General features: G+C 46.8%; 1 protein-coding gene across 2 annotated transcripts in view; it reads left to right on the top strand.

The window, feature by feature from the left end:
• LIN54 (lin-54 DREAM MuvB core complex component) overlaps nt 1-26,692 on the top strand; it is an 825,244-nt gene that overhangs the window by 314,981 nt on the left and 483,571 nt on the right. The gene's annotated exons all lie outside the window — the stretch shown is intronic.

Consider the following 26,692-nt stretch of genomic DNA (forward strand, 5'->3'; position numbering starts at 1 on the left):
AAAGGACGCCATAGAAGCCGTCCCGATTCTTCAGGTAAACGAGGGTATCTATTCAGTGTACTTCCTTGTACCCAAAAAGGATCTCACCATGCGTCCTGTTCTAGACCTGCGCCCAGCGAACAAGTTCATAAAGCCCCAGAAGTTTTGCATGGTAACACTGCAAGAGGTGATCCCCTTGCTAAAACGAGGGGACTTCATGACAACATTGGATATGAATAATGCATACTTTCATATTTCAATGCTGCCAGCGCACAGAAAATTCCTAAGGTTCGTGATTCAGGACAAACACTACCAGTTCAAGGTACGCCCCTTCGGCATAGCCTCGGTGCCAAGGGTGTTTACCAAGGTCCTGGCAGTGGCAGCGGCACACCTGCGCAGACTTTCAGTTCCAGCGAGAGGGTTCAGAGCATGCTCTCTCAGGTTCCTCCATATGTAGCCAGTCGAGAGGTGACGGTACGCAAAGCTATGCGTTTGCATGGGATGATGGCGTCCTGCATATACCTGGTTCCCCACGCGCGGTTGCGCATGCGTCCCATGCAAGAGTGGCTCAACAGCCAGTGATGTCAGGCCAGCGGACAATGGGAAGATCTGTTAGTTGTCTTGCCAGCCCTCGTTCTCTCTCTGCAGTGGTTGTGGAGGGAGAACCTCTTGAAGGGGTAAACCTTCACCACCCCTGCATTGGAAGCCACTCTCACGACAGACTCCTCTCACGGGGTGGGGGGTGCCCTCACCTGCTTCAACAGACAGCGCACAGTGTGTGGTCTTCTCAGGTAGCGTCCAAACATATAAACCTACTGGAGCTACTAGCAGTGTTCAAAGCATTGAAAGCCTTTCAGGAGCATCTGCAAGGGAAGACCGTGCTGGTCCTAACCGACAGCACAACAAACAGGGGGGCACTCACTCTCCAGGCCTATCCAAGATGTCCCAAAACATCTGGATATGGGCTCTCAAAAACAAGATGTTCCCGATATCCCAACATGTTCCAGGGGAACTCAATCTTCTGGCAGACGTACTCAGCAGAGATTTTCCTCTGCCAGAAGAGTACGAATGGCGACTGCACGAAGACATTGTATCCAACGTCTTCGCAGAATGGGGGTTTCCAGAGATCGACCTGTTCGCTACTCGGGAGAACGCCCAATGCCAAGATTACGCCTCCAGGTACCCCCAGAATCGATCCAAGGGGAATGGTCTCTGGATAACTTGGTCGGGGAAATTTGTCTACGCTCCCCCTCCCCCCCCCCCCACTCCCCTTCTGAACAAGATAGTACACAAGATGCACCAGGAACCAGTCACCATGATTCTGGTGGCTCCCATGTGGGCCTGCCAACCTTGGTTCGCACACCTGATGGAAATGTCCCTCTCCCCACCAGTCAAGCTGCCCTACCTGTACAACATGTTGTCTCAGGACAGGGGGGAGACTCTGCACCCATGCCCACAAACGCTGAATTTAGCAGCCTGGCTCCTGAGGTCATAGAGTTTGGACATCTGCAACTCCCTCAAAGATGCATGGGCATACTGAGGGAGGCAAGAAAGCCTAATACACGTTATTGTTATGCCAGCAAATGGAAATGTTTTGTCATCTGGTGCAGTTCCAAAGGCGTCAATCCCACCGATTGCTCGCCTTCATACATTGTGTTATATCTAACCCATCTGTTGGACTCTGGGTTAGTCTTCAATTCCTTAAAGGTTCACCTAGCGGCGTTGTCAGCCTACACCACGTCACAGCAGAAGGTGTCATGGTGGAAAATACCTGTGATTAAAGCCTTTATGGAAGGGGTTAAAAGAATGCATCCCCCCCATCACTCACCCAGCCCCTGGGTGGGATCTAAATGTGGTTTTAACTAGGCTCATGGGACCCCCTTTTGAGCCTATGCATGAAGCTAGTCTGAAATACCTGACTTACAAGACAGCCTTTCTAGTAGCTATCACTTCTACCAGAAGAGTTGGCGAACTACAGGCCCTCTCGGTTTTGGACCCCTTTGTTACAGTCCACAAAGATAAGGTAGTTCTGCGTACACATCCCAGATCTGCGCCGAAATGTATTTCGAAGTTCCATGTGAACCAGTCAATCGAACTACCCACGTTTTTCCAGAGACCTACTAACATGGCCGAAAGAAGCCTTCACACACTAGATGTGCGCAGGGCAGTCCTGTTCTACATGGATACAACTAAACCACTGAGGAAAACTAAACAATTATTTGTTTCAGTGGCAGCTGGTAGAGAAGGGGACCCTGTCGCTAAATCGGCAATATCAAGGTGGATTGTCAAATGCATCACACTGTTTCTCTCTTGCAGAGAGAGAACTGCCCTTCAAGCCTAGAGCACATTCTACTTGAGGCACTGGGGCATCCATAGCATTCATTGCAAATGTTCCCCTAGAGTCCATTTGCAAAGCGGCAACCTGGAGTTCTGTACACACTTTTATAAAACACTATTGCCTAGACACTCATTCTAGGTCTGATTCTCAGGTGGGACAAGCAGTACTAAGACATCTTTTTTCTACTGTTCCTTCTCACAACCCACCTCCAACTCCGGGTACTGCTCGCTAGTCTATGCACAGCATGTGATTCTAAGCAGATTAACGAGCATCAGAAGACATGCATTACTTACCGTAAAAGCATTTCTGATGATTGTATCTGCTTAGATTCACATGCGCCCTCCCTGCCTCCCCGCTCGGGGTGGAAGGAACATAGACTTCTTACTACTTTCTCTCTTCATGTACTCTCTCACTATAGCCTTGGGCTCCCTCATGGCAGAAAAAATCCAATCGGAGGGACCTCGGCGCGTGAGGGATTTTGGGTACTACACACGTCACGATAGGGATAGTGTTTCAGACACGCCTATGCCGACGTCCCCTTTCGGTCCCCGAAAGAAAAGATGCAATACTCCGCGGTTACCACTGGATGTCAGACCATATGCACAGCATGTTAATCTAAGCAGATACAATCATCAGAAATGCTTTTACGGTAAGTAATGCATGTCTTACATACAATGTATGGTAGTACTTAATTACCCCTATATTTATCTGGGCCTACCTGTATTTAAATAAATCATTTATTTGTACATACATAGTGTTTCAGTGTTTCTTTGGCCCATTTGTATTGCAATTTCTTTGTACTGATTCTACAGCCTTATCCCCCTCCTAAATAAGCCTGGCTGCTCCGTCTACACTACCATGTACTCGGGTGGTACAGCTGTTACGCTCACCTGTCTCCCACAGGGGCGTCGGTCGGACCCGGACTGCTGCGTCCTCCACCAACTTGATGCGTAGTGCAGAGATGACAGACTGGACTGGCCGTCCTAATCTCGTCTGCTTGACCCGTAGAAGGATTCTCCTGCAAGTGGAGAGGAAAATGTAGCCACCTGTGGATTCTAGTGATGGCACCTCCCTGCTCTCCCCAGTAGTCACCTCTGAAAACCCCTTCCAGTACTCTCACCTTATATTCTTGAAAGATGAGCTCTCGATCCTGCGTGGATTGCAGGGGTGCGTAGATACCAGTTGCTTCACTGGTTAGAAGGCGTTGGGGAGTTCCGGACGAGAGTTGACTCTGAGGTTCCTGGCGAAGGACCAGTAAGTATAGAGTTCATAGAGTTCAATATGTCCGATGTTCGCTCTTGTCCCATTCCTTTCTTATCTTGCAGTGGAGTTCGAGAAAAGATGGTCTTGTGGCCGTAGATGGCGTTCAGGTAAGAGTCTGTATTACCCGATGCTGTCCGGTAAACGATGCATGTATTTAACTTGTTGTTTTCTCTCCGTTTTCAGATGCAGCGTTTGAAGAAATGGAGAGTTAAAGAATAATGCCTCGGTGGTAAATCAGGTAAGTCTATGGTGGTAAGGGAGATTGTATTTGTTGGCTCTCTCGGCTCATCTTATTTCTTTTGTCCCCAGATGCTGGAGCCCGGCGAATAAATGATGGAGGCAGTGCCGAATCGAAAGGTGCTGTGAGGACTGGTGAGTATGGCATGGCGATGCGACGCATGTAGAAATGTCCTTTCCAGGTGCTGAGACGTGATGGTTCCGGAATCAGGTGAGAAACTGGAATAAAGTTTGTTTTCTAACCTTGCCTCTTTCCTTTTTCTCTAGGAGCTCCGGATTCAGGACGGGCGTGGCAGAGGTCTGGATGTTGACTTGCAGGCACGGTGAGCGTTACATTGCTGGATGCAGAATAACGCAAAGCGTGTGTTGCTGGTCGGGCGTGGTTTAAATAGCCTCAAAAGTAGTCCCAGGTAAGAAGTCCCTAGAACCACACCCAAGTAAAAAATAGTCCCTGTAGTAAAATAGTCCCCTCCAGGCTTCACGTTGGGTTGGAGTCATTTGCAGCATGGTCTGCCTGAAATAAGTAATGACTGAGCCTGGCGCCTTAGGCACCAGGACTGAACCCAGATAGCCCCTAGCCGGGGCTGCTGAGGTTTTAATAAATGTCTGGATGCTTGCTCCTGCGGCTGATGGGCTTGGTCCAGATGCCAGGGGGTAGGCATCATGACAGCACCCTTATACTAAGAGTCGAGTATTGTACTGCCTCAGTTGAATGGTTTTGATGAAGTTGGTAGCACTTCAGAAAAACTGTCCTAACACTCATGAATAAGCTGCATGAATTGTGATTTTCCATCAAACTTAATAGGTCGCAGCTGGAACCTACGCAGAACCTAGGCAGAATCTAACGTTCCTGGGCCTCCTCTGGGACACGAGCACCGAGAGTATTCCCCCTCGCAGCCATCAAGATCGCAGCCATCAAGGGCAGTGACCTCCGCATGGTGGTACCAACACCTCTTCGGTATCATAGTGGCATGTCTGTTGGTAGTGTCGTACACAAGGCTCAAAATGAGACGATTGCAGCTGCACTTCGAGGCTCATGGTATCAGGAGTGGGGTTCCCAAGTGGAACTAGTCAGCATTCTGCCATTTCTCCACAAGAACCTCGTCTGGTGGAGCACGGACTGCAACCTGAGGTAGGGAGGCCTTTCAGGCATCCGACCCCGCAGGTTACCTTCACCACAGGCTCTTCCTTGGAGGGCTGGGGAGCCACACTGGACAGTCACAGCTTCCAGAGTTTGGTATCTCCAGGGAACAGGAGGCCTATATCAATTGGCTAGAGCTGAAGGCTATCTGGCCTGCTCTCAAGGCCATCTTTCCCATTATCAGGGGCAATATGGTATTCATCCAGACGGAACATTCCACCAGCATGTACTACATCAACAAGCAGGGTGGCACCAGGTCTCCGACCCTATCCTCCTTGGCAGTCAACATATGGGAATGGGCTCTGGAGAACAGTATGCACTTGAAGCCAATCCACCTCCCGTGGGAGTCCAACCTGGATGCGGACAGGCTCATAGGCTTGGTGCGGACAACTACGAGTGGCAATTGAATGAACAGGTCCTTCAGGCGATGTTCAACAAATGGGGTCATCCTTAGGTGGATTTCTTTGCTACCTGGTCCAACAGGAGGTGCCCCAATTTCAGTCCTGGCAGGGACAGGGCGGGGGCTCTGTGCGACGCCATATAGAAAAAAATGGAACAACATGAACGCTTCTGCCTTTCCTTCACTCCCCTGGTCCACAGGGTAATCTGCAAGACATGGGAGGCCTGACATCTCTGGGTCATCCTGGTAGCCCTGTGGTGGCCTGCGAGGCTATGGTTCTCTGAAATGCTTAGCCTAGGGATTATCTTCCGCTGGGCCCACCTCACCTACTCTCCCAGCAGGGAGTTTCGGTCCTCCACCCTGCTCTCCAGAAGCTAGCCCTTGCAGCATGGTTCCTGAGAAGGTCACACTAAGGCACCTACATCTGTCAATCTAAACATTATACAGGGCGCCAGGATTGATACTACCAGGAGCCAGTACAAAAGCAAGTTGACTAGGTTCTGCCACTGGGCTTCGTCAAAGGAGGTTGATCCGTTGACCTGCACTCTGGACAACGTCCTATCCTCGGCACATGTCGCACCTATTTGGTGGCAATCGGAGCCTACCGGAATTCGGAGGAGGGGAGGTTTTTTCTCCTGTAATCCAGTGGTTAAAAAGACATCTGACCGTCCTCACCAAGCTCTATCCGCCTATTAAAAAGCCATACCCGGGTTTGGGACGTGAACCTGGTCTTGGGCACCCTGGCTGTCTCGATCTGACCATGGAGGGTCTGGGATCGATGGAAGGTACTCGGAACACGCCCCTACGTACTTCCATAAGTGTTGGTGAGCAGTCTAGTTGTTTCCAACATGGCCCCTGCCAAATGCTATTTGACACAGCTGGGAGTTCGGAACTTCGCGTTGCAACCCTTTGTTACGGGAGGGTTGACGCTTGTGTGTGTGTGTGTGTGTGTGTGTGTGTGTGTGTGTGATACTCCTGTACACTCCTGTCCTTCAGTGCTCTCTTCTAGCAATCTTTGCTTTCAGCCTTGCCACCTTCCGCGCTCCTCACGGCTCTGCTGTCCCTCTCCCTTGCTTTCTGTTTGGAGACGGATCTCGCTCCGGTCTCTGTCCCAGTCCTCCGACGCGCATCTTGCGGTCCTGCTGCCCTTCTTCCTGCTCGCTGTGTAGTGACGGATCTCGCTCCGTTCTCCATCCCCTGTTCCGGTCCTTCTGCCTTACCTTCTGTACATCCTTCCTTGTGGCGCTAGTCTTCCCTTTCAGCACCTCTGGCCTCTGCTCATTACCATTTCGGACTGCTCACTGGTGCATGCTGGGAAAAGTAGTTTGCAAGGAAGATGCAAGAATCTTTGAGATTAGAAAACTGCAGAGTCAACTGATGCTCCATCTGACCGCTACGGACTCCCCCCAGGGTTTTTGCCTCGGCTTTTCCCTGGGTTGGGGGCGGGCTCCCTGGAGTCCCTGCTGCCTTGCAAGCAGCCCACTGAGTCAAAGTGGCATTTGGGGGAGCCCGTCCGTATCTCGACCAGAAAGGAAGAAAAGGGAAAAAAGGAAACGGGCAGTCAAAGAAGCAGGAAGAAGAAAGAATCTTCAACAGAAGAATCTACTGAAGAACCATCTAAATCCTCAGGTGGGGGGGGGGGGCAAACGATACCCGTGTTGCTATTTCTGACAGTCCTGCCGTGCCTGAGAGGCTCGTACACCTTTCGAGCCCATGGTGTCTGCTAATCACTCTTAAGACAGCCCTACTGGTGGGCCTTACATCTGCGCGCAGGGTCAGTGAAATCCAGGCACTAGTGGCTTTGGAGCCTTACACCACTTTTCATAAGGACAAGGTGGTGCGTAGAACGCACCCCGCCTTCTTACCAAAGGTCATCGTCTCCTTCCACCTGAATGAGGAGATAGTGTTACCGACTTTCTTTGCAGACTCATGATCGGAGGGTTGTGCACCGTCTAGAAGTCGGGCGCTCTCTAAAATTCTACCAGGACAGGACTAAAAGCTTTTGCAATTCGGAGGCTCTTTCTGTCACCTTCGGTGGGTCAAGTCCAGGCTATCAGTCCTCCAAAGCATCCATAGCAAGATGGATGGTGGCGGCCATCAAGGAGTCATATGAGGGGCAGCACAAACTGCTTACGGCACATATGCATACCCACGCTATCGGAGCCAAAGACACGAACCGTGGCAGGTGGTCAGCAGGGCAGCTACCTGGGCTACCCCTTCTGCCTTTTGCAAACCCTTCTGTTTGGATGCCAGCTCCAGGTCTGTTGCGGCCTTTTGGCAGGCAGTGCTAAGCAACTTGTTTGCTTAGGAGGGTCACCTCTCCACCCTGGGGCTACATTCAGTTGTAATCACCCATGCAGTATGGCAGAAAGGGGACGGGACGTACGAGTAATTGTAAATTACTCACTGTAGTGACTAACGTACTCCTAGTACATATTCCCTTTTCCTCCATACGTCCCACCGTCCCCCACCCCCTAATGAAACTGGTGTCATTTGGCAATGTTAACATTGTCGACGCGTCGAAGGGGACTGAGTAGTGGCGCCAGGGGTCAGAGTCAGGGAGCGCATGCTCCCAGGGTCGCGCCTCTAAATTTAAAGGGGAAGAATATTGTTTCTAGTGAAAAAGGTTCTGTCTCCCGTCCCTAGCGAGGGACGCTCATGCTGTATGGAGGAAAGAGGACTATGGACTAGGAGTATGTTAGTCACTACGGTGAGTAACTTATAATTTATTTCACTTGGTTAAATAATCCTCTTAAGATCGCTCTTTGATTGGGTTATTACGTTTGTTATTAAGATATCTCTTTACAAAATTTAGATTGCATATTTTAGCTTTATCGTCTCAAATAGTTGTGGCATCAGTCTAGGTCTGTTGAATGCCACTGTAGCACTGAGGTTATTTTGTCTGAAACCCATTTAGCTTTGCTATGCATATGGTAGGGCAAGGAAGAAACAAATGTCCCCATATATTGTTTCAAATGACATCAACCGTGTTCTGGATTGTGCAATGAGATTTTTAATTGTGCAATGATATTTAAAAAATGATATTTATAAAAGGCTAACCAACCAAGTGTGCTTTTATCAATTACTGATCATATGGGAATGTCTGTGGTATTTTAAGATCAGTTTTCGCAAGAGCACTGTTTAAGTTACCCTATGGCACATTTTGATGATGCGATTTGTATCTTGTTTATTTTAAATGCATTGTGGTTTTTAAAATGTTTTTTTATTTAGTGTTATTGGAAGCACAGTTTTTAATAAAAGGACTGAATGATTGTCACCATTTAGGTTTCAGAAAAGAATTTTCTATGCCATCCTTTTCATGCATACATTGAAAACAATTTCTTAGCATAGAACCATTATGGGCTTATGAGTAATGCTTGTGTGTATTTGTACCATGCACACAGCAAAACTGAATTATCTTGTTGCGCTCCAGCAGTTGGCAACGGATTACAGCACATCAGGCAAAGACTAGAAGACTCTGTCAAAAGAGGTGGGTTCTGAGTTTGTACATGAGGCTTTCTGCAATCTCCGTTTCTAAAAGGAAATTGTTCCAGAGGCATGATGCCATTACTGAGAAGCACTTGTAATTTGTTTTGCACATGGTCCTGATTCCCTGTGGATTAGGGTTCTGGAGCCAAGGTGAGGTTTGCCTTTTTGCAGCAGGCCACTAGGGGATGGGCGAGCCAAGTTAATGTAGGAATTTGTGCAATGTGCACTGAACCTGAGGATGATTCTGGCTTGGACTAAAGGCCAGTGGATGGGCCAGAGGTAGTCTAACACAGATACTATTTTTTCGATGTCCAAAGATGACTGCCAGTGGTGTTTTTAGACTCTTTGCAAACTTTTAATTAGTTCAGCAAATAGGCCTGGATAACGCGCATTACAATAATCCTGCCTGGAGTTTACCAGTGCAGCTTCTACAATGGTGTAGGTTTCTGGACATTTGAATGGAAGGATTTTCCAGCTTCGTTTCATGCGGTCTGTGTCTCAAATTACACCAATCTTTTGGTGTCTTTGCATGGATGCACAGAGTGGGGTGGCTTTTCTGAGAAGGGCAGTGAACCTAAGACTAGGATTGATTCTTGTGTCATGCTCCGACAGCAGTGGGAGCAGTGGAGAGGGCTTCCAGATGATTTCAATGTACCATGCATATCATTTAAACAAAAAAAAACTTCCTTTTAGCAGTGCTCCAAATTTACACTTTCAGTTGGTGAGTAGTCCCTTTTCTCTTGGCGAGGAAGTAATAGTGTCTACTGGACATGTATAGATTTGGGGTGTCTACTTTTTATGGCTAGTCTATACAACTTGGAATTTATAGCCCTACTTTGAGACTTCTAGCTATTGAACTGCAATACTAGTGACAGTAATATAGTCCGATTTGCCAATCTTTTCTTCTGTGAAGTGCCTACGTACAGAGCCCAGTGGGGTTGGTGTCCTTTGTCAAACTTGGGTTTAACTGCTGTAATTGGAGGTCTTCTGTGACTTTAATTAATAATAAAATAGTTTGGCGGGTGAAGGAGTGTAATCCAGATCATTCCTATGTTTATAGTGACTCTGGGGATACCTTTTTTCTCTGGTAATTGGTAGCAATGGTAAATGGTCCTTTTTGCCTCCTCTTTTGATATTGATATTGATATTTTATTTCTATCGCGCTCATACACGTGTTTCATGCTTCTTGCTTTTCGATGCTCCAAAAAAGCTGCCCATGGCAAACAATGCAGCGGTCATTCAGGCAAGTAGATTGATTGATCGTATTTTGCTTCTGGACATCGTATGCTAAGATGTTTAAGAGTTGTCAGCATAAGATTCAGAGAAATTGTCTCTCCAGTTATGGATGCCTACCCTCAGACTGCTCAAAATCACATTTGTTGTGTTCAATGCTCTCTGATGTATACATAGTCAATCGTGGCTCTGTATGGAATTTGGTTTTTAGCCGAGTAAGAGGGTTTGTATTTCAATTTTAAAAATGAAGTAAATAAGTTTAAAATATTGATTACTTCCATGCTAATTAACTGTGGAGTCAGGACTTGGGGGTGGGCAAAATTATTAAACTGTCAAAATTCGCCCGCACTTCTTTCGCTGGGGGTAGATTTTTACCCGTTTCGCTGTCCCTGCACCACCTGCCAATGTAATTCATTTGACTCAAACATTTTGCGGGAAAACATCCAAGACTGTCAATTTTGATCTGCGCTTGAATATTGCCAGAATTCACCATTTTTTCAGCTGTGCATATATCTGTCGGTTCGCCCACCCCTAGTCTGCAACCTCGTCTCTGTCTGAATAAGTGTGTCGTTGAGGCACTCATTTGAGTGGAAAAAAGCTCATCAGTCTCTCAGTTGCAAATCTTTCAGTGATTGTGTCCTGAAAGAAAGAATCATGGCTGTTCTAGATGAGGAAACTGAAGTCACATTCTGTAATTGCTTCACATTGATAATGGGACTGATTTTGCTCTGTGTTCAAGAAATTTGATTTTTCCCAAAACTTTTATTACCTTGTGACAGTTATTAAGATGACAGTGAGGCCAGACAAGTATTACGTATTTTATTGGAAAATTCTGTTCGCTTGGATATTACTTTTTGGGGTTTGTTCACTGTTCCTTTATTTCAAGTTTATGCACTTTTAAGCACTTTTTCTTAGATTCCCAGCAGGCAATACTTCTCCTTTCAGACTCCTTGCACTAGTCTGTGATGCTTGGCAGCCTGATATTCATTAACAAGCAAGCAATGGTCTTCTTTATCGCTCGCTATATTAGATGGGGTTGGAATGTGGCTTCAATTCCCAGGCAGGTACATTTATCCCCTCAATCTCTTGCCCATGGGAATGTAGGAGCTCTGACTAAAGTTGCCAAAGTATTATGATTCCTTTATCAAGCGATCATCCAATGAATTTCTCCACCTGGATTTACTCAGATTATTGCTTCTTCTCTACATTGTCTGTCTCATTGTCCTCTCTCCAAAGTGGAATTGGTGATTCTCCACCTGCCTCACAACAGTCGCAGGCTCACGCTCTTCTGTCTTCTCAACAGCTAGGCTACTCTGGTGTCCAGTCTTATGTGCACTCCTAGCTACAGCACCATTTTCTCCACGTCTCAGGTCGTGCCCTCCCGTCTCATCATGGCATAGGCTTCATGTCTAAGACTAGCTCCAGTTGTTATTTGCAGACCTCTGACTCTCCCTTGAGCAAGTCTTCCAGATGGCCTTGAGTCACTTCAGTGTTCGAGGTCTTTTCCAGCATCCTCACAACTCCTCCTGTGTCCATTAGGGATCAACATTTCAGCGTACCCACAGGTGTGTAATTCCTATAGCCTCACTTTAAAGACAAGTATTTTGCTGTCTGGGACACAGAGATTTCATTAACCTATTGTCCCTCGGGCAAGTTGGCAGTAGGTAAAGTCTGTATAGGGTTTTTCTACTTCAAAATACTCTTTGAACTAGTTTTGCAAAGGTAGCGGGCGCCCCTCTCTCGAAAGATCAGACTTGATAACCTGTTCAGTGGTTATTAACCACTTGAGAGTTCGTAGCCACTGCTTTTACTCACTGTGCCTTTCACAGATGGGAAATATCTATTTGCATATCAGTCTTTGTCCTGCCCAGGGGCAGTCCAGCACCGAAATGCAGTGGCAATTCCAACCTGAACGAGAGTACCACCAGCAACCCCATGCACGTGTTTCACCCATTGCATTTCGGTGCTGGACTGCCCCTGGGCAGGACAAAGACTGATATGCAAATGGATATTTCCCATCTGTGAAAGGCACAGTGAGTAAAAGCAGTGGCGGCAAACTCTCAAGTGGTTAATAACCACTGAACAGGTTATCAAGTCTGTTCTTTCGAGAGAGGGGCGCCCGCTACCTTTGCAAAACTATTTTTCAAGGAACCTGGGATTGGTAACCCTAGGTCTCCTGGGGGCAACCAGACGTGGTCTCCCTCTCACTGTGCTTAGTGAGGCATCAGCTTCACCTCACTGATGATCCCCAACAAGGGTGAAACACGTGTATGGGGTTGCTGGTGGTACTCTCGTTCAGGTTGGAATTGCCATTACATTTCGGTGCTGGACTGCCCCTGGGCAGGACAAAGACTGATATGCAAATGGATATTTCCCATCTGTGAAAGGCACAGTGAGTAAAAGCAGTGGCTGCGAACTCTCAAGTGGTTAATAACCACTGAACAGGTTATCAAGTCTGTTCTTTCGAGAGAGGGGCGCCCGCTACCTTTGCAATACTCTTTGAACTATTTTATACCTGGCAGCATCTTGGCTACCAAGTGTGTAATTGGTGACTCGGCTGCATGGCTTCAGTGACTGTGCTGGTTACATTGTGGTTAGAGAATCCTATTGCCAGCTTGGGTAGGCTTAGTGAAGAGACCATTTTGACTACTCCACATCAACCTGGTATGGTATACCTAGGTCCACAACAGTAGTGGTCGGTTGTAAAAGCATAACCCAGGTCATATACCATTGACTTTGGGATAAAGGAACATGTTTTCAGATAATGGGGTGCATTTACGGAATTCTGGTAGAAAAGAATTTGGATTGTTTGTTTTTCTTCCACCCCCATATCCTTCTCCTGAGCAGAAATAGCATGACAATATGGCTATTGTGTTGTTTTATAACTAGTGTTACTACCACACCACCCAGATCTTCGCACATCCCCAGCCCTTCGGCAGGTTGCCACTATGCTTAAAATGCTCCACCTACTTCATGATACTGCTACAAGCCTCTCCCACTGTCATGATGCCTACCTCTAAGGAGCCAGGCCGGGCCCAGCAACCCCAGAGGCAGACATCATTTTCCCCAGGGAAGTCTCAGCGGGCCCAAGTCGGGGCCCTTTGGACTCAGTCCTGGCGAGGCGCCAGGCTCATAGCGGACCCCAGTCCTGGCGCCTTAGGCGCCAGGCTCATAGAAGAGGATATGTGTTTAAGTGCTTGGGTGCACACTTACCTGATGCAGACCTTGCTGCTTCATCCAGGCCCTCTTGAGGCCTGAATGGGACTACTTAACCTGTAGGACTTCTTCACCACCCGGGTGTGGTCGGGGAAGGATACATACCTGATTGGTGGAAGGATACATTCCAGGAACTTCTTCCAAGGCTATTTAAACCCCACCCGAACAGCCACACATGCTTCGCGTTGTTCTGCACCTAGCAGCTGGACGCTCACCGTGTCAGCTCCTGCATCCTGACTTCAGCCACGCCTGCCAGCACCCTGGAACACCTGCAAGGGGAGAAAGGAAGAGAATAGGTGAAGAAAAGCCCTTACCTGCTAAATCTGCATCCCGGAGTCATTTCTCCAACGGCCCTGAAAAGGAAGACATCATTTTAAAGGCATTTCGTTTCGATCGCTGCATTTTACTCACCTTTGCAAGGCTCTTCCATCTTCAGCAGCGATCTTCCGGATTCAGCTACGCCCCGGCGCCTAGAGGAAAAAAGACAAGAACAAAGGTGAGAGGGAGAAAAGGAATAAGGAAAGCTTAGTTTCCTCTTACCTGTTGGATTATTCCCACTGCATTTCGGGTCCTGCCGCTTCCTGGCATCTCCGGACCCCGGCCCCTATGGGGAAAAAAGACAAAGACATTGAATGAGCGAATGCAAAGACATTACCTGAGCGCTCATCCAGAACTGTTTCACTTCGGGTCGGCGCCATATCTCCGGCACTCCGAACCCCGGCCCCTAAGGGGAAAAAGACATAAGCATTAGCGCTTGCTGCAATTAGACAACAAACATTATTATTAAGCTTGAACTTTTGAACAGAACTTTTACAGCGCCTTACCTGAACAGTCAAGCTTACCTGAACTCCCATCAATCCTCAATCCAGTGAAGTAACTGGGTTTCAACGCGCCCCTGCATCAGAAGCAGGATGGAGAGCTCATCCTTCCAAACCCTAAGGTGAGGCTTCACGGGGAATCGTGGAGGAGGTATCATGGAGGGTTGGAAGGGAGTGGGAGGCTTGAGCATTGTTCCACAGTTGGTAATACTCCCTTTTCACGCACAGGAGGGTATCCAACGAGCCAGGGAAGCCAGAATAGAGGGGCCCTTCCTGTCCATCTTCAGAGTTCTGCGCCTTCGACGCCGCGCCTCCGTGGGAACCAGGTGAGCGTTACACCCGCCCCTGCCTTGGTATTAGACTACTCAAATTATGTGCCAGAACCATCACAATAATACCTTCCAATTCCGGTTTTGCATGCCCCATTGTGGGTTGGACCAGAGTCATTAGGCTCTCTACACGTACAGCCCAGCCATGCCTGAGATCCCCATCCATGCTAGTCTGGCCTCCTCCCAGCCCCGCCCCACTTCCACCAGTTAATCAGGTTATTTTTCTTAAATGCGCACCGATTAATGTACGCTGTCTTAGCACATGCCCTTGATATTCACAACCTCTTCACTGACAACCACTTGGGGTTTACTTTCCACCACTGAATCCTGGCTCCATAGCACCTCTGCCCAGCGCTATCGTTGGCCATCCCGTCTACCTACTCCATCTTTAGGGTGGACCGTACTGATACCCCAGGAGAGGGAGTCTCCCTTATTAAAACTACACCCACTCCTCCCTTGCCAGATTTTGAAACTCTGCTCATAAAACTCACGATTAACCCATAGTCCACGTTCAACCACCTCCTCTACCGGCAAACCAACTCCATCAGCCCTCCTGAGTCTGACCCTCCTTATCACTCCTCTCTTCAAGCCAGCTACAGTAGTTGTTCTAGGTGACTTTAACTTGGGCTTCAGTGATCCCGCTGACACCAAAGCCACCTCACTTATCCATTAGCTACATGATATGAAATTCACTCAGTTACTCATCCCCAAGCACATGCTAAAGGTTGTATACTAGATTGGATTCTCTTCCATTAGCTGGTACCCTGGTTGGATAATTTCTTCATAGAATTTGACCTCTCCTTTCTGCAGCCCAACTCCATTCTATGACGTAACCCCTGTAAACTTGCGCATGAGATCCTCCAGCCCACACTCCAGGCCCTACTCCCCCACGCCCCTGTCCACACTACCAGTTAAATATAGCTCTGAAGACCTAGCAAACCATTATCAGCAGAGCCGCCTCCTTACCATGGACCAGCAACGCCCCTAAAATCTAAAACACCTAAACCGCTTATGCCCTGCCACATTTGGTTCACAGATGAGCTTGTCGCACTTTGCATAGGCAAGAAGGCACTAGAACATCTTTACAGGAAGCATCCTACCCCTGTAAATTGCATAAACCTCTCCAACACCGTCAAGTCATACAAGAAAGTGGTAATCCTTCGCAAAGCTAATTCTTATGATGCCAGAATTTCCAATGCAAGTTCAAATGCCAAAGAACTCTTCACTGTTCTTAGAAAACTAGAAAAACCTGCCCCCACAAACACTTTAACTAGGCGGGCCCAAGCTTGGTGCACCACCATCCAAGATGCCCTTGCTAATAAAATGTACCTACTTTGCAATCAAATCAGTGTGAAAAAAACAAATTGGCCACTAAATCCCCACCACTAGTTACCACGATTACCCAACATCCCCTAATTCTGTTGCGCCTCCTCTGTTCTCCTCACAAGTGACCCAAGCACATGTCCTAAATACCATCAAGGTATTGAAACCCTCCAACTGTAAGGGAGATACGTGCCCGGCGCAGATTGTCAAGCTCTGTCCTACAACCTTGACTCCTGTTATCACGAATTTCGTCTATGCCTCCTTTTAGGCCAACGTTGTGCCTACCGGCACTAAATCCGCCTGGGTCACTCTGGTCCCCAAAAAACAATCACTTGGCCCTGCCGACTAACTACCGACCACTTACCACTTTATTTTTATTTTAATTGTTTTTTTTTTTATGGCTCGCTTAAGTTCGGTTTTGTAAGCCTGCATCCGGAATTCGAGCCTCTGTTGCTCTGTGTGGTCTTGCTTCCAAGACCAGCACATTGCCCCTATGCTATCCTACATTCACCGTCCCCTTCTTGCTCAAAATTCTGGACTGCATCGCCTATTCCCAAGTCCAACAATTCCAGAATCCCACTACCTCAGAGGAGCAAGACAGTCAGGCTTCCGCCCCAAACACAGTACCGAAACAGCCCTGCTCGATCTTAAAATGCAACTCGACAGCAACCGTGATTCGGGACATCTAGCCATTCCTCTCCTCGACCTCTCAGCAGTGTTTGACCTGGTGGACCATGACATGCTTTGCCAGCACCTGGACTTGCACTTCAATTTCTCCACTGAAGCGGTCACCTCGGTCAAATCTTTTCTCAGCGAACACACCTCAAGTGTGTTCATTGGTAACGCAGAAGCTGTCCCTATCCTAGTACACCAAGGTGTCCCACAAGGCTCCTGCACGTCACCCACCCGCTACAACATACAATAAGCCTCTATTTGACATGCTCTACTCACTTGGCATCATCTGCATGAACTTCACTGATGCTACCCCAATCCTCATCCCTATTATGGGCAACCACTTCGATGACACTGTCGCCATTAATAGGGTTCATAGTACCATTCAAAACTGGATGGCGACCCACAATCTCTTTTAATGACAACAAAACCGAGTTACTCATCGTTGGCTCCCCCTACCGCCTCAAAAATCTCAACACGGCTTTCTTCTCATTTCTTATCGTTGGCACTGCAATACTGGTCCTCAAGCAGGTAAAAACTCTGGGGGCTTTCTGGATTAAGAGCTTTCTATGACTAAGCATATTAATGTCCTAGTGTACTCCACTGCCTATACCTCCAAAACCTTTCTCCTGGATTAGACCATTCCTTTGACCAAGTAAGTGCATCACGCTCGCAGGAGCCCTTATCCTCAGCAAACTCTACTGTAATGCTCTCCTCATGGGCACATCGGTATCTAACCTGGTCAAACTTCAGCGTCTCCAAAATAAAGCCTTGCAGACATCACTGGACCTACGTCGTTCTAATCACATGTCAGCAACTAGGCGAGAAGCCCATTGGCTACCCATCAAAGTCTGTATTGAGTTTAAAACACGGACTATGTTCACTGATTCATCTATAAAGAGCCCCTCTCTACTTGAATAACGGCATTGACCAGAAACACCTTTCGAGGGGATTGGGTCCTCCGACGTATCCCATATCTATTACAGTAATCACCACAGCTGTACTGCTTCGGAAAATCTTTTGGCGTCTGCATCCTGCGTCGATGACGTCGATACGCTGTCCTCGAGGGCCTCCGTTGAGCCGACATCACCAGATGTTATAAGTAGGACGCACGACGCCCGTAGCCTCAGTTCCGTTTTTTCCGCGAATGTGTTCGCTTCGGAGATCTCGGCGCGCTTCGATTCTACTGAATCCTGTTCTTTGGGTTCTTCAAACCTGTTTTTTCATTGCTAATTGTATGATGTCTTCGGCTTCTTCCACCCCGCGGTCCGGCTTTAAGAAGTGGTATCGGGTGTGCGGGTCCAAGATGTCGCTGACTGATACGCACGCCGCTTGCCTCTGTTGCCTCGGGGAGGACCATGATACGGACGACTGTCGACAGCCAATCGCTCACATCGAAGGCCTTGCGGGAGCATAAGAAGAAGCTGTCTCTCACTAGGATCATCTAACGACATCTCTCTGGTCACCCCACGTTTTAAAAGTTCCAGAGCAGGAGGTGTAAGTTTGTGTCCCTGCTCTTTGCCTCTGGAACGCCTTACCACCAAACATTCGAAATGAGCGCTCCTACCCGATCTTCAAGAGCCTTCGAAAACTTGGCTGTCCAACAAATATGATTAACTTCACCTTCTACTGAGTTGTTACTGGATGGCTTTACTGTTTTCTCTGTACAAACGCTGTGTTACAGTTGGGGTTGGGCGTTACAAAAATGCTATAAATAATACATGTCGACCCAAAGTTCTTGTCCTGGAATGTCAAGCGGTGAATAGCCCAAGTAAGAGGAGAAAAATATTACACGCTTAAAGGAAAAAAAAAAGCAGATATCTTCTCTTGCAGGAGACTAATCTTATTGATAAGCACCGAGAATACTTACTGAATAAAACATATGATGGAGAAATCGCTAGTTGTTTTCACACTGACTTGTGGTGCAACTATCCTATTTCATAAAAATTTACGTTTTAGGCTCATGCGGACAATTGATAATAAAGAGGGGAGATATATTGTTGCAGAGGTGATGTTGGAGGATAAGCCATTAATTCTTGTGAATATTTGCACTCTGAACCATCATTTCTTTTTTGTGGCATTGGATAGGTTGTTAGAATATCTTAACTTTGAAGACTTTTAATAGGTGGAGACTTTAATATGCCTCAGAGTTTGAATACTGCCAGGTCAGTGCTAAACTCATTAATACATGGTGTTTGGTAGTTCCTTGGAGGTGCTTAAATCCTAGTGCTAGATGGCACACGTTTTATTCAGCCCCTCATGGTACATCTTCACGCATAGTTCAAAACCCTTTGCATTGTCACAAGGCTTTCAGGGGCCAGGGCCCGCACTACATCCAGTGATCTCTCCCAAAAATACTTTCATTCTCAGGCCCTTCGCTTAGTTTCCTCCAACTCCCTAAGGGTCAGACGCTTTCCCAGGCAGCGATTTGGGGGTGGGGGTGGAGGGGGTAGATCGCTCTCCTTTGCAGATGCCTCTCTGGAATGGCCTCCCTGCACCTCTCAAATTTGAATCTGACCACCTGAAGTTCCGGAAGCAGCTCAAAACGGTTCTCTTCTCCCCTGCTTTCTCGATCTCTCCCCTGCTGACTTACCTGTCTGTCTACTGACTGGCTGCTTGGCTAATCTCCGTCTCACTGGGTACCAGGCTCTCTCCTGATCAGTCACCCTTGCACTGGCTCAGGGCCTACCACGCACTTAGGGTCTGTTACTGTAATCCTACAGTCCCTTGTCTCCTTGCACTACCCAGAGCCGCTCTGCCCTGGCTCAGAGCATTAGCCTTGCACTTCTTCTCACACTTGGACGATCTGAATGACACAAGGCATTGTAAGATCATTTGTCTTGGCCTCCCTCGATCTTCCCTCCCTTGTCGTGCCTAGAAACACTTGACAGGCGCGTTATAAATGACATGTATCATATAGATTTTCTTTCACGATCATCACTCTCGAAAGTGATGTGTTGAAGTCGGGGAAACTGTGCTTTCTGACCATTTTGATATTAGTTTTGTCATGGATTGTTCGTTATTTGAAAGAGAGGCTTAGGGAACCAGTATGACCACTGAACAATTTCTCACTTCATGATGTGGCTTTTGTGCAACATACTATGGAAGAGATCAAACACTATATGGATGAGAATAGAGACTCTGTACAAGATATTTGTTCTTTGGGATGCCTTAAAAGCGGTTATTCGAGGCAAAATTATGAGTTTTGCTTCGTATAAATGGAAAATAAAAATGTTGCAAGGGGAAGAGTTGAGGAAAGAAAACTTAAGGAAGCGGGATGCACTAATATTCGCTGTCTGTTAACGGTACATAATGCACATAGTTCGAGGGCCAGGTTGGCTTTTTATAGCAGACACTCATATTGGGAACATGGTGAGAAATTGGGTACTTTGCTTGCTAATCGACTTAATATCTGCTTTTTTACTCAATTTATGTATCTATTGCTCAGGCTGATGGACAATATTGGTGAAAAAACAAGGACTTTTTAAGGCTTTTGAATGGTTTTATTTTGGTTTGTGTAAGGGTTATAACACCTGCATGGAAGCCCATGCCTAGATGTTTTGGAGGGGTCATCAACCTAAACAAGTTGAATGTCACTGTGTCTAGGGAGCTTGACACTGTCATCACAAATGAGGAAATATTGGGAACTATAGGTTCCCCGAGAGAAGGTAAATTCCCAGGACTGGATGGTTTTACAATTGAATTTTATAGTACATTTCAAGAATTGTTAGTACCGGTGCTGAGGCAGGTTTATGTGAATATTGTTGAAAGGGGTATGATGCCAGAGTGTATGAGTTTGGCGTTAATTATGTTGATTCCTAAACCTGTTGGAGATCATGATGACTGTGCTAATTGCAGGGCAATTTCCTTGTTAAACGTTGAAATTAAGATATTGACACAAATATTTGCTTCCCGTTTAGGGCCACTGATACCATGACTAGTGCATAACAACCAAACTGGATTTGTCAGGGGCAGGCAAAGTTGTGATAATAGGACGGAATTAATAGACATGATCCATCTTTGTAAAGACCAAGCTGAGCTACTTGCAGAGAAAACCATTGATGCTGAAAGGGCATTGTGAGAGTGATCTGGTAATTTCTAGTTTCAGACCTACATTTTTTAACCTTTTTGGATCTTGTATACCGAATCTAAAGCTCAAGTTCTTGTTATTGTTATGTTCTGATACATTTCAGATTCATAGCGTTACCCGTCATGGTTGTCCGCTCTCACCCCTTCTCTTTGATCTATAAATGGAACCTCACGCAGCACTGCTTTGCTTTCATGAGGGTATTAAAGGTATTAATTTCAGTTCTCGTACCTCTACGGTTTTATTGTATGCTGATGATTTACTTGTTTTAATGTCTAATCCAGGAATTTATTATAACAATATGTTGGAAAAACCTTTATGATATGGCAAATACTTCAAGGTAAATGTTTCAGACTGAAATTTCCTATCACAAGGATGTGTTTCAGAAACCTTTTTGTGGTTCAACGGGTACGATGGACTAAAGATGGTTTAAAATATCTGGGGATTCAAGTAACAAGCAGTATTCTACAACTATTGATCTACAACATTAAGGTCAAGTTGAAAGACCTCTCTGAATGCAACCGGTGGCCTAAATTGAATCTCACAATATGGGGTAAAATGGGTGCCATCAAAATATCTCTGCTTCCTAAATGGCTCTACCTCATTCATGTGCTCCCGCTCCGAAGGAGGTGCAGAAGATATTGAATGATTTTCTTGTGGGGTTCAACGAAGAGACCTGTATCCCCATGAATGTCTTAAGGCTTTTGGTCAAGGATGGTGGTTTCAGTTATCCAATACTAAAGAATTACCACGCGGCGTAAACATTACACGGTCTTCATGGATGGCTAAATGCAAGATCCGATTCTAATCCAACTTTGGTCTCTATTTAGAAAGATTTTATCTCCTACTCCTAGGGACTGCCTGTTGACGATGGGAACAGATTGGATGAATATATTAGTGCCACCAACAGTTCTTCATACTGTACAAACCTGGAAAAGGGTCCATAAAGAAAATAACAGTAAAGCTTTGCTGTCACATGAATCAACTCTCTGGTACAACCTGGGCAAATTCTTCAATTCATTGCCTCTCCTGGCAGAAAGCTGGCATTTGGTAGCTTAAAGATCTCCTGATTGGAGGAACTGTTTTTTTGTGCTTCAAATATATAAGCTACATGCATCCGAGGTAGCTCTTATCCAGCATTTTTGTGCCAATTCTTTCCCCGCTTATTGGAACGTTGCATAATGAACCTGAGTTGAGCTGTCATCTAAGGGTGCACACCATGTCTGCCTCAATGTTAAATCGTCTGTTTCGAACTACGGTATTGCTGACTCAAGCTTTTATTTTGGGAGAACGAACTTCTAGCTTCTAAATGTTTGGTCAGCCATATGTAGCAACATCTTCCCAATTAAGGTAGATCTGAGATACACCCAGCAGAGAATTGTTCATTGTTCGTATTGGGTGCCATCGAAGATGCAAGACTCTAAAATTGTTACCAACGGATTTATGCTTGTCATGTAAAGCTGCGAGGGGCGCAAACTTGCGTATGTTTTGGGAATGTAGCAAAGTTGGAGATTATTGGGACGATGCTATTAATATAATGGTGATCGTGACAAATTGTAATATTTCTAGGTCGCAAATGCTCCTTGTTTTGGGTCAATTGTCATTGATTCGGAATGTGCCTTATGCGACTAAATACTGGTTGTACAGAGCTTTAATATTGTCCAAGAAAATCATCTTAAGAAAATGGAGTTTGGTAGGCCGGTGCATGAAGAATTGACGCATGGTATGGAAAAGGTGTCTTCCATGCAGAAAAAATCTCTAGATGATAATGCAATATGGGGTCCATTTCATGATTTATGTGTAAAAGGGGAGTGTTGGTTTTTATTTTTTCATTTTTTTTTCAACATTAATCTTTTGTTCAAGTTTGGCTCCCTATTTACCTTTATCCCTCCGTGAGTTACCTCTGCTCTATTTTTATCCTGATTGTTCAGAACTCCTGTTTTTGCTATAGATGCACTGTTCTTAATTATGTTTATGTATTGCATCTCTAGCCCTTTATTTTATGAGACTTGGTAATTAAAAATTCTATAAATAAAAAATAAACCAACCTAGCAAAAACCAACGTATCCCATAATTCCCCTATTAAACAAAACAACCCAGACTGAATCCAGGGAGAGAATTTTTGACCCGGGAGGGTATGCACCATACAGAGGACCTAATCCGGTCAATTAGGCCATGAAGGCTGGAAGATACGTCACTGGGCCAGATGGCCCACACCATGTTAACAGACCAACAAGAAAGGGACTACATTTCCCTTAATCCCGCTTTCCCAACAGTGCAAAACGCACATCAGGCTAGCAAACCCCACTTACAGATTTGGAATCAGGAAGATGATGGGAAAGGCAGGGATAACCCACGGGAGAATGTCCACCCCCAGAAGGGGCAAATTAGGGAATGCATGCCCCTTGCACATTTTTTCTCCGAATGGGCTGCATAAAGCCTAGTCCTCACTCATACGGTTAAAGGACACACAGACAGGGGGCCACTTCCTTCAACCGTATGAGTGAGTTGTCTCTTCTCCAGTGTTGCTTGTAGTGTGTACAAGCAACACTGGAGAAGAGACAGCTCCTGTCTCCCTTACAATTGCCAGCACAAGGGAGACCGGATTACTTGCAGCCTCCATTATAAGCAAGTGAAAGGATACCTGCACTGCACTAAACAACTCCCACTGAACAGGAGTAATGCTTAATACATACACTGAGCTGTTGACACAGGACACCAAAACACATTTCAGAGAAAGGAAAGTCCCCAACCTATAACAGGCACAAACCAGCAACTCCTTCCCCGTCGGCAACAGACTGTGGGAAAGTTAGTGGCTAAATACTTGAGGACTACAAAGCATCCCAGCCATGAAGCTTGCCCAGAGCGGGATTGTGACTGCTCTGGCCAGTCAGTGGGAAGCTAGTCAGTCCAAGCACTATAATCAGGGAGGCTCCCATGACAAGAGTGTGAGGGTTTTTTTTTGTTACCTGGAAGGTGAGTTGTGGGGTTGAAGAGGAAGAACGTTGCTGCAGCAGAAAGGAAGGTTTCTGATTTTTCTGGGCTGGCTGCAAGACCTGGAGTCGAAAAACAGATTGCCAGACCCAGAGAGGAGCGATGATTCCTGGGCAGATTGTGTGTCCTGGAATAGAGTGGTGAATATTAACTCCTAGAGAAGTGTGGTTGATTGTAAGACCCAGTGACTAGAGGAGACTGAAAGCTGGACACCATAAATACAGAAGGAGAGCCCAAAAGAGCCTAATAAATGGAGACCTGGCCACAGCTCTTGTCAAGAAAATGGCAGAGGAAGCAAAGGTGGAGCACATACTGTGACAAATTAAATGGATCACTGGTTTCCCGGCAGCGACTTCCTCCCATGTGGCCAGGGGAGGGCAGCCATTACCTGAACCTGATCCTGGGGGTGGCTTTGAGGGAGGATCACCTGGGTGAGACAACCTTCGGGGAGATATCCTGACTTCATTGGGTGGGATGCGGTATTCCCCCTTTGCCCTCAAAGCCGAATCCTCCATTTGCAACAGTCTAATGGCCCATTGCAGCGTCTTCCCTCTTTCACCCATGGAGAGAAGTGGAAAGCTTTGGTCGTATCCGGAAGGCCAACTCAACTAAATGGCCTTGTAAAAGTATGAATTCTACTTTTTCCAGTACCATTTTGACCTGATCGTTATGTTACCTTAATGAAGTAATCTTTTCAGTATATCGGTTTAGTGTATTTTCTAGAGATGTGTGTGGACTAACTGAACCTGTATCCACATACTACCCCTAAGCTGAGAGTAAAGTCTTGTCGCTCTGACCACGTTACCTACACTGAGGTTTGGCTTCCCTTTCTTGTCTGGTGTGTTGGCCTCCCTTTCAGGTTGGTGGTAGTAGCATCTGTTAGGAAAGATTTCTTAATACTGGGTAATTTTCCTTCCATGTGGCAACCCCTAAACTTTTTGCTGTTGTTTTCACCAGGATCTAGACTTTGCCAGAGAAGTGCAGCCTTCTGCCGCACTCCTCTGGGCTTTCGCTCCATTCTTACGGGGAAACTGACATGCCCTTAGGACAGTCAGTACCGGGAAACGCTGTTTTCCGTAGTTTCTTTATCTTGTTGCAGCTTTCGCGCAGCATGGCACAAGAGGGCACTGTAAGCTAAGTTACTTCTCTCTTTGGTCTCTAGTCTTCTTCAGGCCCTAGATTCTCTCTTTGGATTGTAAATGAACGGTGCAAGTGAATCACGGACGGGATTGGTGGCAGCGATCGTTTCTTGTGTTTTTGAGCTCCTTTTGGCGTTTTAAGCGCGTTTCTCACGCTTAGCCCGAAATGGTGGCCTGGCTCCCAAAATCGAGGCTCTTTGTCCTGTCCGCTGACCGTCTTGCCCCGTTCACCTCCCCCAGGTCGAGCCGACCCGGGGCCTTCCTTATTTGGGCATGTACTTTCCTGCGAAACAGATGCTTTCGCAGGCTTCTACAGGCCTGTGTGTGCCTCCAGGATGGGGGCTGGGTGTCTGGTCCCAATACACATCCTGGGCGTCAGAGAGTCTAGGGTGGTGTGAATGCCTGGGACCCCCGTGGTCCGTGATGAGGTCCACAGATGGTGTGAGTGTTTTATGAGCGGATCTCCCATTGGGTCCCCTCCGTTTTGGCGCGAAGGGAACCGTGGATAAGAGGGGGCTGGAAACGCCACTACCATGTCGATCCCCTGAGTTCTCACGAACAAAGGAATACAGGAGCCAAGTATCCTGCAACCACGAGGCTGAACCGAGGAATCGCTGGTGACCCGCTGAAGGACTGCTCCTCTGCACTGCTGTCGCTTTGTGAAACCCTTCTACCTCTGATCGAACGAGAAGGCCTATACTGGTACTTCGACCCTTGGAATAGTGGGAACAACTATTCTCGGCATCTTCACCATCTCCTGCACGTAAGCCTTCGGAAGTGTCTCTGGGCCATCCAGCAGACTGACCAGCCTACCCAGGAGCCTTGCTCTGTAACCGCCGTCAGGTTGTGTTGTATTACGAGTCCTTGTCACTCACACGATTCGTACACTTGGCATTCCCAGGTCTGAAGTGAGTAGTGTACATTGGGCTGAAATACACACGGCCGCTCCGTTGCCCTGGTGTGGTAACAAACTGTGCGGGTTTACTGCGTTTGGGACGCCCTCAACTCAACTTCTGCTGCTGCGGAATCTACACGACGACGAGGCGTCCCCTGCTCCTATCTGAACCTGCCAGCACTGAAACTGAAGCGGAGAAGCCTGGGTCTGCTTGCATCGGGGACCGGTGAGTAGCATCGCTAGGAACTGGTCGCCCTCCTGCAGGAGCCCATAGCTTTTCCCCGCTGTGTCTAACAGCACGACTTTCTGTACTCGCGCTCTGCTTCTGCCCACAGTGGAGGCTGCGCTTGAGTCGCAGAGCTCTGTTCATCTTCATTTGTTCACCAAACTAAACTGCCTGATTCCATCGAAGAGACTCCCCTTTTTGCCCGTTGGCACCAGCGTGTGCAGGTACTTTTGAGCACAAGGCTCCACTCTTCGTAGGGCTTGGACTTCCTTTTAGTTAGGTGCCTCTGAAGGTGGACTGGGTCTAATTATTATTCGCACTGCCTGTTTTCCTCCCCATTTAGGTGGTCTACACATTTTGTGCGTCTAACTTGTTAGACTCGTTGGTAATTGTATATATATTGTATTTGATGGTGATATGTTGGTTTACTTGAGTTTTATTGTGATTTCTCGCTACGGTCAATGTTACAAAGGCCTTGAAATAAATGTGTATATATTTTTAATAGAACACCTGCTTGGAGTAATTTTTAAGTGTCCTTTGTGTGCTCATTGCGGGCTTTCAGTCACCCTCACCCCTCTTGAGACCTAGTCTTGACCGCCGCGATCGCTACCTTGATTGGTCTGGCTTGTCCAGAGGTTACCCTGTTCCAAGAAACTAGGCTGGCCTTCTGAAACTCTGCGCCTCCAGGACAGAGTTCAGAAATCCGTCTTAACAGCATCCTCAGCAGATGGTGGTACAAAACTGCCTTAACATTCAGTATGACCGGACAGTAATTTTTGCACGTGTTACAGAAAGTATAAAAATCCAATCCAAGTGAGATTATCGTTTTTTGATTGAGCATTGCAGTAGCGTTTATCCTCTCTAACCCTATGTGCACTTTTTTCCCATAAAGAAATATGATTAAAACTTGATA

Source organism: Ambystoma mexicanum, chromosome 6p, assembly GCF_040938575.1.
Source record: "Ambystoma mexicanum isolate Mex_15411 chromosome 6p, UKY_AmexF1_1, whole genome shotgun sequence".
NCBI classification, from domain to species: domain Eukaryota; kingdom Metazoa; phylum Chordata; class Amphibia; order Caudata; family Ambystomatidae; genus Ambystoma; species Ambystoma mexicanum.